The following is a 10487-nucleotide window of genomic DNA, read 5'->3' as shown; positions in this document are numbered from 1 at the left end:
GGAATGCCGTTGGATGAAGAAAATTTACCCGAAGGGCAGTTTTAATCTTTTCCGTTTTCATCCCACGGCCACGTAATATGAAGGAAGATAAAGGAAAAAAGCATTGTACTTACTTTGGAGAGATGCTAGCAGTATGAAAAGTTTTATAACAAAAGGAAATAACTCGGTGTGGCCTTTCTTTTCAAAGTAATTCCATGTAAAAATTGCCCGATTAAAATACATGCCTTGTTTCATGCCATGGTAACGCCATGAGTTCAAGAGTGTCAGTATAAAGGTTAAAGCGTGTAACGAAGATTTTTTTGCTGTCGTTGCCATAGAAATAATACTGAATAAAAATAGGAATTAACTATCGTACCTCTATAACGGGAAGTTGCCTCTATATAGCTATACGCCGGTACAAAAGTCAAACTTTCAGAACATTTCCTAGGAAGAATGGGAGTCTTTTTTGATATACAACTGTTTAACTTCAAAACTCTAACTTCGTTTTTTGTGTGGCTGTTTATTTTCTCTGCTGCATGACAAAAACTTAGAGGCTCTTGATATTTTTTATAAATTGTTAGTTCACGTCTGGTCTGCGGCTCGGGGGGGGGGGGGTCGGGGGGTAATGGAGGGAGGTAGGGAGGAATGGCTTGACTATGCTACACTTGGTTGAAATATTGCATTTCTAAGAAGGCATAAGGAGAAGGAGGCATAAATGTGGAAAAGAAAAGTGATAGTTCATTAAACTGACCAAGCCCCTTTTTGCTGTCTATAAGCTAAGAGAAGGATCGTTTTTGAACTATCCACTGGAGACCTCTACTAACATGGAAACTGACTAAAAGCCTGGCATATCAGCCCCAGTCAGTAACACCTTACGTCACACTGAACGGTCCATACTGTTTCACGTAACTTGGCGTTAGGAAAGTGGTCTCTGTGAGAATCGTCCGGCATCACAGTTGCGCTGCAAGGGAGGTCGCCCTACCAGAAGCTGTGGAGCAAAGAGACTTTATATGTTGGTAGCCGGAGTACAGATGGCCACATTTGATTTGCGCACAGTCCTTTAAATTCGAGGCAGTCCTCGGCGATTCTTTTTCTGCGTCCGTTTGCTATCCCTTTGACACTATTTATTATGAAATTGTTTCCTTATTAATTATATCCATATGAAGAATACATAAATCCGTCTTCGAAATTAAAAGAATTAACAAAGAAGGAAACTCGTCTTATATGATTCCAGTGGAAGGCGACATTTCCTTTTTCAAATTTATGCGTCCATTGAGGATGTCAGAGAAACTTGTCTTGGGGGTCCCCAAGGACGTAAACCCGTCTAATTCATAGAAGACCATTTAACCAGGATTTTGTAAATTGCTGTTGTTGCTTGTTTTTGTAGAGGCAATAATATGGTGAGACTTGTCATCAGTGCAGCATCTATCTCCAGTCTATTGTAGCTCTTCTATCGATTTTCGTATGAGTTGATAATGAACTGCGCAAACTGCCTGGTACTGTTTACAGACGGGTGTCGAAACTGTGGTAAGAACACCAGTGCCTGTCATTGCCTTCGGCTCAGTTGCCATCTTTTTTGTTCTTCCTACATTTCAGTGACATCATTTGGTATCTCTTGTTCATCTACATAGATAGCTTTACTCAGATTGGCGCAGCAAAATGAATCTGTCCATTTTGCTCGTGAGATTACGTCGGTGTTGTGTCGAATTGCATTGTGGGATTGTTTTCAGTCCCATATTGCACTTCGAGAAAACTCCGACCCAGTTGTGTCAAACAAATATATCTCTCAAGCGTTATATTAAAACATTTACAAACATTAGAAAATGAACTTTAGTTTGAAAAACTGCTGGGCTAACAAGTTTTCCAAAACCACAATTGTCCACTGGTGCCTTCTTTTGTATTTGCTATGTTATTTACACCGTCTTTTCATCTTTTGAGAGGCTATTTTTATGCCCGGGGATGGGGGGGGTACTGCCATATATGGGCTATATAGGTATGTGCCGCTGTGAAGGGTATGGTTTTCAAGCAGTTTACTCTAGGATAGGGTATATAAATCGGAGCGTTTGGGTCTAGAATAGGGTATCATTTTTCAGGAACTGATCAGTTGGTTGAAGAGTTTATCTAGACTAGGGAAACAGCTACTCTAGGATAGGGGGGATTTGGGGAGTTTACTCTAGTATAGGGTAGCAAAATTCAGCTGAACTAGCTCTGGTATAGGTTAAGGGTTCCAGGCTCCCAGCGGCACATCCCCACCCAGAAATTCCTAAAGTGCCCCCCCCCCCCGGGTTTTTATGCTTCACTCAGTTTGTCGATGGCGGTTCTTGATACAATATAAGAATTAAATTATTATTATTATTATTACAATTATTACATTTCATGACACAGCTCCTTTAATATCAGAGTCATTTGAATCAACACAGCACGAGGAATTAAATATAAGAATTAAATTATTATTATTATTATTATAATTATTACATTTCATGACACAGCTCCTTTAATATCAGAGTCATTTGAATCAACACGGCATGAGGAATTAAATATAAGAATTAAATTATTATTATTATTATTATAATTATTACATTTCATGACACAGCTCCTTTAATATCAGAGTCATTTGAATAAACACAGCACGAGGAATTAAATATAAGAATTAAATTATTATTATTATTATTATAATTATTACATTTCATGACACAGCTCCTTTACTATCAGAGTCATTTGAATAAACACAGCACGAGGAATTAAATATAAGAATTAAATTATTATTATTATTATTATAATTATTACATTTCATGACACAGCTCCTTTAATATCGGTGTCACTTGAATCAACACAGCACGAGGAATTGATAGTGCTTCATTAAAACCTGAATTTACAATACAAGTACACGATGAGTTAATTATAATTGTGCGGTGTATAGCAATTAGTATCCAACATTAATTTAGGGACTGTGTACATGGAGGTGGGGGACCCCTGGTAGGTGAGGTAATTCGCCTGTCCATAGTCTCCCATTTTAATTTGATCATGTTTGCATTTTATGACATGTGGGGTGACCCACCACATGTTACCTCACCTGTCTAGGGTCCCTCCATGTAAACAGGCCCTTAGTGACTACTACCTAAAAACTTCACAGAGGTTTATCTATGAATTTATTTATTTATTTAATTATTTGCACCATATGGTGCGGAACACACAACACAGCGGGGCTCCTATTTAAGTCTGTCTTTACAGATAACCCACCCAGCCCAGGACTCGGAGGCTAGCCACACCACCGGGATCTACGTCCCCTACTCTTTTTGAACAGTGGTGTGGGTTCTTTTACGTCTCACAAGAACCAGATAAGTGAAAGTGCTGTGAGCCGGGACGTACGGGTTTTCGTCCTTATCCGAGAAGACTAGAAAGTCTAATGAAATTTTATTTTTTACTTTCCTTCCCTCCTCGATTAGCTAGGCTATTTTGCTGGCAAGGATCAATTTATGATATGTATCTAAAGTGTTTTGAATAAACTTGAACTTAAACTGGAACTTGAACCGTTTGCAGATGTCGCTGCAAAGGCAGCACTTTCTCCTCAGTTATTTAAAGACCCTGAGTGTTGGCCCGGCCAGGGTTTGAACCCGCGACTTTCCGCTCAGTAGATCGGCGCTCTCCCAAATGAGTTAACCAGGCTGCGGTAAACATCCCCTAACGGTTACCCGGTTTAACAAAAAAAAAAACATATCATCATCGGTTGATCGAAAAGCAGTCGACTATGAGTCGTCTCCAACTGGCTCGGTCTTGGCTGAGTGCGCACGATGTCATCCTCTGAGAATTGGTCTATCCCGAACTTGGGTGGAAAAAGACTTATGCAGTCTCCCTGGGGGTCTTCCCCAGTTAGAGGCTCAAACAACGCGTAGATGTTGGCGGGTTCGTCCTTCTCCTTGAGCAAAATGTAGCCAAGGAACTTGAGCTGACAGATGATTACCGTAGATAGCAGAGGGCTAGTGCTCGTAGATTCTGCGGGGGTCATTTGAGACTTTGTTTAGCCGTTTGATGCTCAACGTGGTCATATGGCATGAGATGGCAAAAGCATTTAGTTTCGCACCCAAGTCTTTTGGTGATTATCCACCTTTTGCAGCCATACAGTTGAACAGAAAGACATGTGGCTCGAAAACATTCATTTCACTCATTTCTGAAATCTGTTTTCAATACAGGATGCACAAGTCTTGCATTCAGCACACTTTTTGCGATTTACAAGTTTGTCTTTGGCAGTTCTAAGACTCACTCATCTATAACAGTAGCACTTAAGATGCGATGGTCGAAGTCGAGCTCTACACTATTGTATGCTCTACACTCCTGAGTGAGTTAGTCCACTTACCATTGATCAGTGGCTAAGTTGGCCGGAAGTAGTTAATTGATAAAAATCGATATCGGAAATCAATCGATATTAATCGATTTAATCCGCCGATCAATATCGATTGATATCAGAAATCGATAGAAATCGAAGTCACAGAAAAAATAATTTTTCGATTATCATCGCTTAACAAAATCGACAACAATCGATAGGAATCGATAAAAAATCATTATCGACTTCTATCGGAAAATCATCGATATTAATCGAAGTCACAACTTTTTCTTCTTTATCGATTTCTATTGATCTGTATCGGAATTCGATATTCATCGATGACTGACATCGATTGCTATCGATTATTATCGATTATCGGTTTATCGATGAGCTATGTCTGGAGTTGATAGGCTCCTGTCCAGGTCCACTATCTAGACCAATTGGGTGGGAACACCTGGATTGAACATGTCGGAGGTTCGTTGCAAGGCAGAAGTTAAGAAGTCTCTCACCGTTGTTGTTTGTTGAGTTGTGTGTGTAGAAGGTGGGGACCCACTACCCTGGAGATTCATCGTGACTGTCCTTGCCTAGTCTAGAGTTGAAATCTCCGATAACAAGATAAATATCGTGATGTCGATGGTTGATGTTCGTCGGATGTATGGGTGTTGAGCAGATTGTTATGACCATATTAGTAAATAAGATTTATTTTAAGTGTCTTTAACTAACTAAGGACGAATGAGAACTTGCAAAGTTTGAAAGTGTTGGTCGAAAAAATCGCTTAAAATCATTAGAGAAGGAATCTTAGTCATTCAGACCAATTGCAGCAGTTCCCTTAAAAATTTTAGCCTAGTTTACATAACCTCGGTAGAGTTAAGGTGGCTCTTCTGGAAGATATCCAGCAGGGGGCTTAGTTGCTCTAATAAAGAAGAGAATATGCAATCAATTACACCGAATAGCATCGAAAAACGTGACCTTAACCATTTCTTCTTATATTTAAATTGGTTTTTCCCGACGTAACCTTGACTCGCTTGTCTGCTCGAGGCTGACATGTCTCTCTATAGCTAAATTCCTTTGCGTAGGTAGGGTGGGCGATAGGGCGTGGTCGGTGGAAACGCGCAGCTCAAGCAGATGAACGAGACAAATCATAAACCATAACTCTGAGTTGAATTAAGTGAGTGAATGTTAAAGATGCACACAGCTAGCAGTGCATAGCAGAATTTTACACCTACACTTGTATGGTTGAATGCATCCTGCGTACTGATAAATTATATCTAAAACTGACATATTCATTGTCAAGTCTTCTAAATAAGAAAGAAGACCTATATTCGTCACGTCTCAACTCGCGCTTATCACAAGTTCTTTGTTGAATAAAAAAATATTATCTCCGCGAACAGGCTGGCACAATTTTGATCCAAATCATTAAATCTCCAAGACAGCCACATTCAGGAATTAACCTTGGAACAGCCCTCACATGTTTGATTGCGCAACCGGGAGCAATTGACCCACGCGAATTAAAATGACCACCTTGAAGAGGCATTCAGGAATTAACCTCGGAATTAACCTCACGTGTTGGACTAAATAATAGAAACATTTCCGTGATACTGTGTCGGCCATTAACACCATTTGACGCTAAGTATTAGATCTATGCGACATTGAACTCTAGAGCAACCAGAAAGATAAGAAGCTCTATTGTTGTATTTAAATAGTTACGGGGTAGGCTTTCAAAATGTATCAAATTCTTTTTTTCTAAAACGGTATGTGTCAAAACAGTCTAGCCCGTATTACTTACGTTTCTCTTAATTCGTTGTATCCATTTTTGTCGGAAATGTCCCCAATTAACGAGTTACGTTCTCCTAAATCACCTCTGAAACTACTAATCATTATAAATCATCACGCTCAACTTTAACGGACAAAACCCTAGTGTTACTTCCAAAGCAACCAAAACTGAGCAAATTCAGCGAAATCCTTAATGCCAGTGTAAATCAAATACAGTCGAAGCCTCTATACAACCTTACAAGAAAAATAAAAACCTTGGGAAGTTAATACCCCTTTATCAGATTCAGTGTTCAGTTCGTTATGTTTTCTAGCATGAGAGCGAGCTCTCGGGGGGCGGGCCGGGTAAGGGAACTCGCCCGGCCTCCCTCCCTCATCCCCGCCCCCGAGAGCTTTTAAAGGTCCTTATTCCACATCAGTAATTCGTAACAGTACTTAAACCGCGGTCATCCAACATAGCGACCAGAACTTTCAGCCTGTCGTCCTCGATTTGTCTACTTATTTTTGCAGTTTTACTTCCTTCGTCTTAAGTTGTAGGAGTTCATTGATAACAACCGCCCATATTACGTATTCTATGCCAATGAACTTCTTTTGCACCTAAATAACTTGTACCTCATTGTACCCTAGAACAATCACTCAGTGAAACAGTTTGCCTCAGTGTTTCTTTGAGAACACTTATTTAACTAAATTTAAACAGTCCGTTTCCTCATTAGTCTCCTTCGCAGCCGTTATTAGGGTCCTCACGCAACGCTCCTTTTTTAGTGGGGAGGAGCGTTGCGTGACGACCCTAATAACGGCTGCGAAGAAGACTATTTCCTCATTCAATCACACTCCTGTAAACTAGAAATGAACTTTGTATTTTTTTTCGTAATATTTAGCTGACCTGACGCCATCAATCTTCGGCTTCGAAGGGTAGGTGTTACTGGTTAATAATAATAAATAATCCTGTGGCCGAATGTGCGCTCCTTTACCCCCCTTTCTCCATCGGTGCTCCTTTTCACGGGTATTTAACAGTGCCGGAAGATTTTGAACACATTGAACCGAAGAGCAGCGTGAAGAGCGTGGCCGCTGACCAAATTAAATGTGCCTGTCAAAATTATTTGGGGGCCCCTCCCCATGCTATGGCACTGTTTGAAGCTACTTTAAGCTACACAAAAAGGAATTGAAGAAGAACCAAGGTCACACCTTGGAATGGAGCTGGCATTGTCCCGCACAGAATGACGCGCACTAACCGATCGACTGTGCTAATCCTTGCGCCGTTTCGCAGGCTATTTAACAGTTATTCCTGGAGCCCGAATGGGCTCTGATTCAATAGCCCATGAAGCCGAAGGCCGAATTGGCTATTGACTCAGAGGCCATGAGGGCGAAAGGAATAATTGTTTTAGTAAAATCCAACTAGTTGGTCAAAAACATCGAAACAAAACAATTTCAGCTAGCAAAACGCGATTCAGCCACTATTACTTTGGTTTTCAAAGCCGGCGCTTTTCGCTACTAGTGGGCTATAACATATAGCCTAGTAGTAAGTAGTAGCTCAACCAGTCAGAACGCGGCATTGATAATAGATCACTAGTTGAATTTTACTAATATAGCTTACAACATTCAGTTGTGTATTGGTTGCAATGAGAGAATAAACAATACGATGTTTCCTTTGCAGTTCTTTATTATGGGAGCATAGATAATGCACCACTTCAAATTTTTCATGGCCACTTACCGCCATGTGTTATCAGTAAAAGCAGATTGGTTAAGGTGGCTCGATGTGGTTTTTTAGTGTTAATACCTCCCAAGTTTGAGCTTTAGCTACGTCGCCATAAACAAAGATTTGGAAATACTACTACCACCGCTGCATTGTATGGAGATGAAAATTTGTTATGATCATGGTAACAATGACATCAGAGCTGTCATAGCAGCGAAATGACGCCATTACTTGTAACCAATCTAGCCACCGTATCTCAATTGGCTGAGTACCAAATTCTGTGTGGTAAGCCCAGGTTCAATTCCAAGGCTCCTAGCTGGACCAACACTCGAGGTCTTAAAATAACTGAGGAAAGTTTGCTGCCTTCATTCTGACATTTACAAATCGTTAGACTTTCTCAGTTGTCTCTATTTTGGATCGCACACGGGGAACGAAACGTGATCGCGTGAAAAGCATGACCGAAAGGAGCGAGAGAGGCTCTCGTGCTCCCATTGACAGCTCTTCTCCCGCTAACATTGCCAATTTCAGCACTGAAGCACACCTACCAACTGTATGTATGTATGCTGGGCATACCGAGCGCGGAGTTGGTAGGTGTGCTTCAGTGCTGAAATTGGTATTATTCTCTCGTCAATATTAATAGGAGACTGAGAAACGATTGTTAAGGACGGAAATCGTTGGTACCCGTTCAAAGCCTCTTTCACTGATCTCATCCTATCAGGGCTAACTTGTTTTTCAAGGAGGCAGCGTGGCCGAGTGGTCAGCGCGTCGGACTGGCAATCCGGCGGTCCCGGGTTCAAGTCCCGCTCTGGCCACTTGCTGGATTTGTTCTTGGTCGTCCCGAGCTCAAATCCGCGACCACGCTTGTAATTAAATAGCCAGCTGGTTGCCTCATGCCAGTTGGGGTTTTAAATCCTGTTATGTTGTATTTGAATCATTTGTTTTCTAAGTATTTACTGATTGTAAAGCGCTTTGGATCACTAAGAGAAAGGCGCTATATAAGTGTATATTATTATTATTATTATTTACGAGAAGTGTCTTCGGTTATGAAAGCTTCAATCGTAGTACCCTGCAACCTACTGTAAAAGAGGTCTCATTTGAAGAAGTACACCACGATAATTTAGGGCCTGTTTACATGGTGCTCGAGGGAGGAAGATCATAGAAGGCGTAATAACTTTTCGTCTTATTATCTGCGGAAATTTTAGTCCACGTAATTAACAAGTAAAGAAGGAATTAAAGATGGCGGGCGACAATAACAGACATGCAATTTGGGCCTTCTGCTTTCTTCCCTAGCGTTAATAACTATCTTACAGCAGCAGATGGCAGTTCTTTACAACTGGTGGCTCCAAACGAAATTGTCGCCGTTTTTTTTTGCCGTGGTTATCCACTGAACGGCCCGTCTCGATTTTTGTCTGGTTTATCCTTAGTACTGGGGTCTTCTTAGCGCAAGCAGTTTATATGGTGTTAGCTAGGATGCTAGGAATCAATAATTAATTTCAAGCAGCTTTCGCAATACTGTAATACACTTTTGTTATGGTTATAATCATGCAAATAAAGCTTATTGTTGTTGCCAGGAAGATCCTAGTTCTAGGCACCAGTATAACCCTTTGCATGTAAATCGAATACAGAAAACATATGGCACTAGGATGAGCTGCCTTCTAGAATCTTCCTCCCTCCTTGTAAAACAGCCCCTATAAATTGTGTAGACTGCTGGCAGTCACTTGGGTCGATTGCGCGGGAGAGTATGTTACGCGTGCACACGAACAGAGCAAACTCGCGAGGAAACGAAAAGACGGATAGGAAAGGGGACGTACTGCCTCTTTAGCTCTCTCCAGTCCTCCTTTCGGTTAGTTTGCTCAGGGTTTGGGGATGAATAAAAGTTTTCTTTTGTGCTATTCCCATTGCAAGCCTCGAAACCATGTAAAAATTTCTGTATGTCGAAATTGGTTCGTTTTTTGATCTGAGGAGATGCATCAGCTTTTAATATACACATCATCGTCCGAAATTGAAAGGATTTTTAAGCTTCGGCATGTTTTTTGTAGAGGAGACACCACTGAAAAGAATCAGATTTTCCACGAGTGCATATGGAACGGGTCGCAGATTTTGCTTGAATTTGGCCTGTTTCGACTGAGCGTTTCTCTGCATGAGGAAAAATTTCGAGGCCCAACTTTTCTTCTCTTGGGAGCTCATCGAATAATCATGGTTTTGGTTTCTTGCTATTTGAAGATGCATTTTGCTAACTTTCAAGTAAACAAGCTTAACTGAACATGATGTTCGCTGCTAGCTAACAAACATTGCGTTTTCGTTTTCATTTTTTTGAAGCATTAGTAAATTGTAAAGTCATACTTGAACCTAGGCAGTCAAGCATTCAGGGCCTCAGTACTTTTCACAAATAACAAGAATAATCCATTCTGCCGAAAAGAAAATCCTTTTTAAAGCTTTGACGGCAATTTGATTCCAATTTATTGCCTGTAAAGCTGTTAGCTTCTGTGCTTTCAAAGCAAGGTTATCTAATATCCATGGACACATTATAAAACCCCGTATCGTGTCTCAGGCATTTTTATGTCAGGGAGAACGAAAAATAGAAATAACTAACTAAAAGGCCTCACACTTCAATGTCGTCCGGATTTTTCAAGGGCGTGATTGAGCAAAGACCAACCGGAGAAAATAAGGACAAAGTAAGAAAAAGGAGATAGTTTTCTTATGAAACAAAGCAGAAACAGCAGA

This window comes from Porites lutea, chromosome 12, assembly GCF_958299795.1.
Source record: "Porites lutea chromosome 12, jaPorLute2.1, whole genome shotgun sequence".
Taxonomy (NCBI): domain Eukaryota; kingdom Metazoa; phylum Cnidaria; class Anthozoa; order Scleractinia; family Poritidae; genus Porites; species Porites lutea.
The sequence above is the reverse complement of the archived record's forward strand: the minus strand, read 5'-3'. Positions refer to the sequence as shown.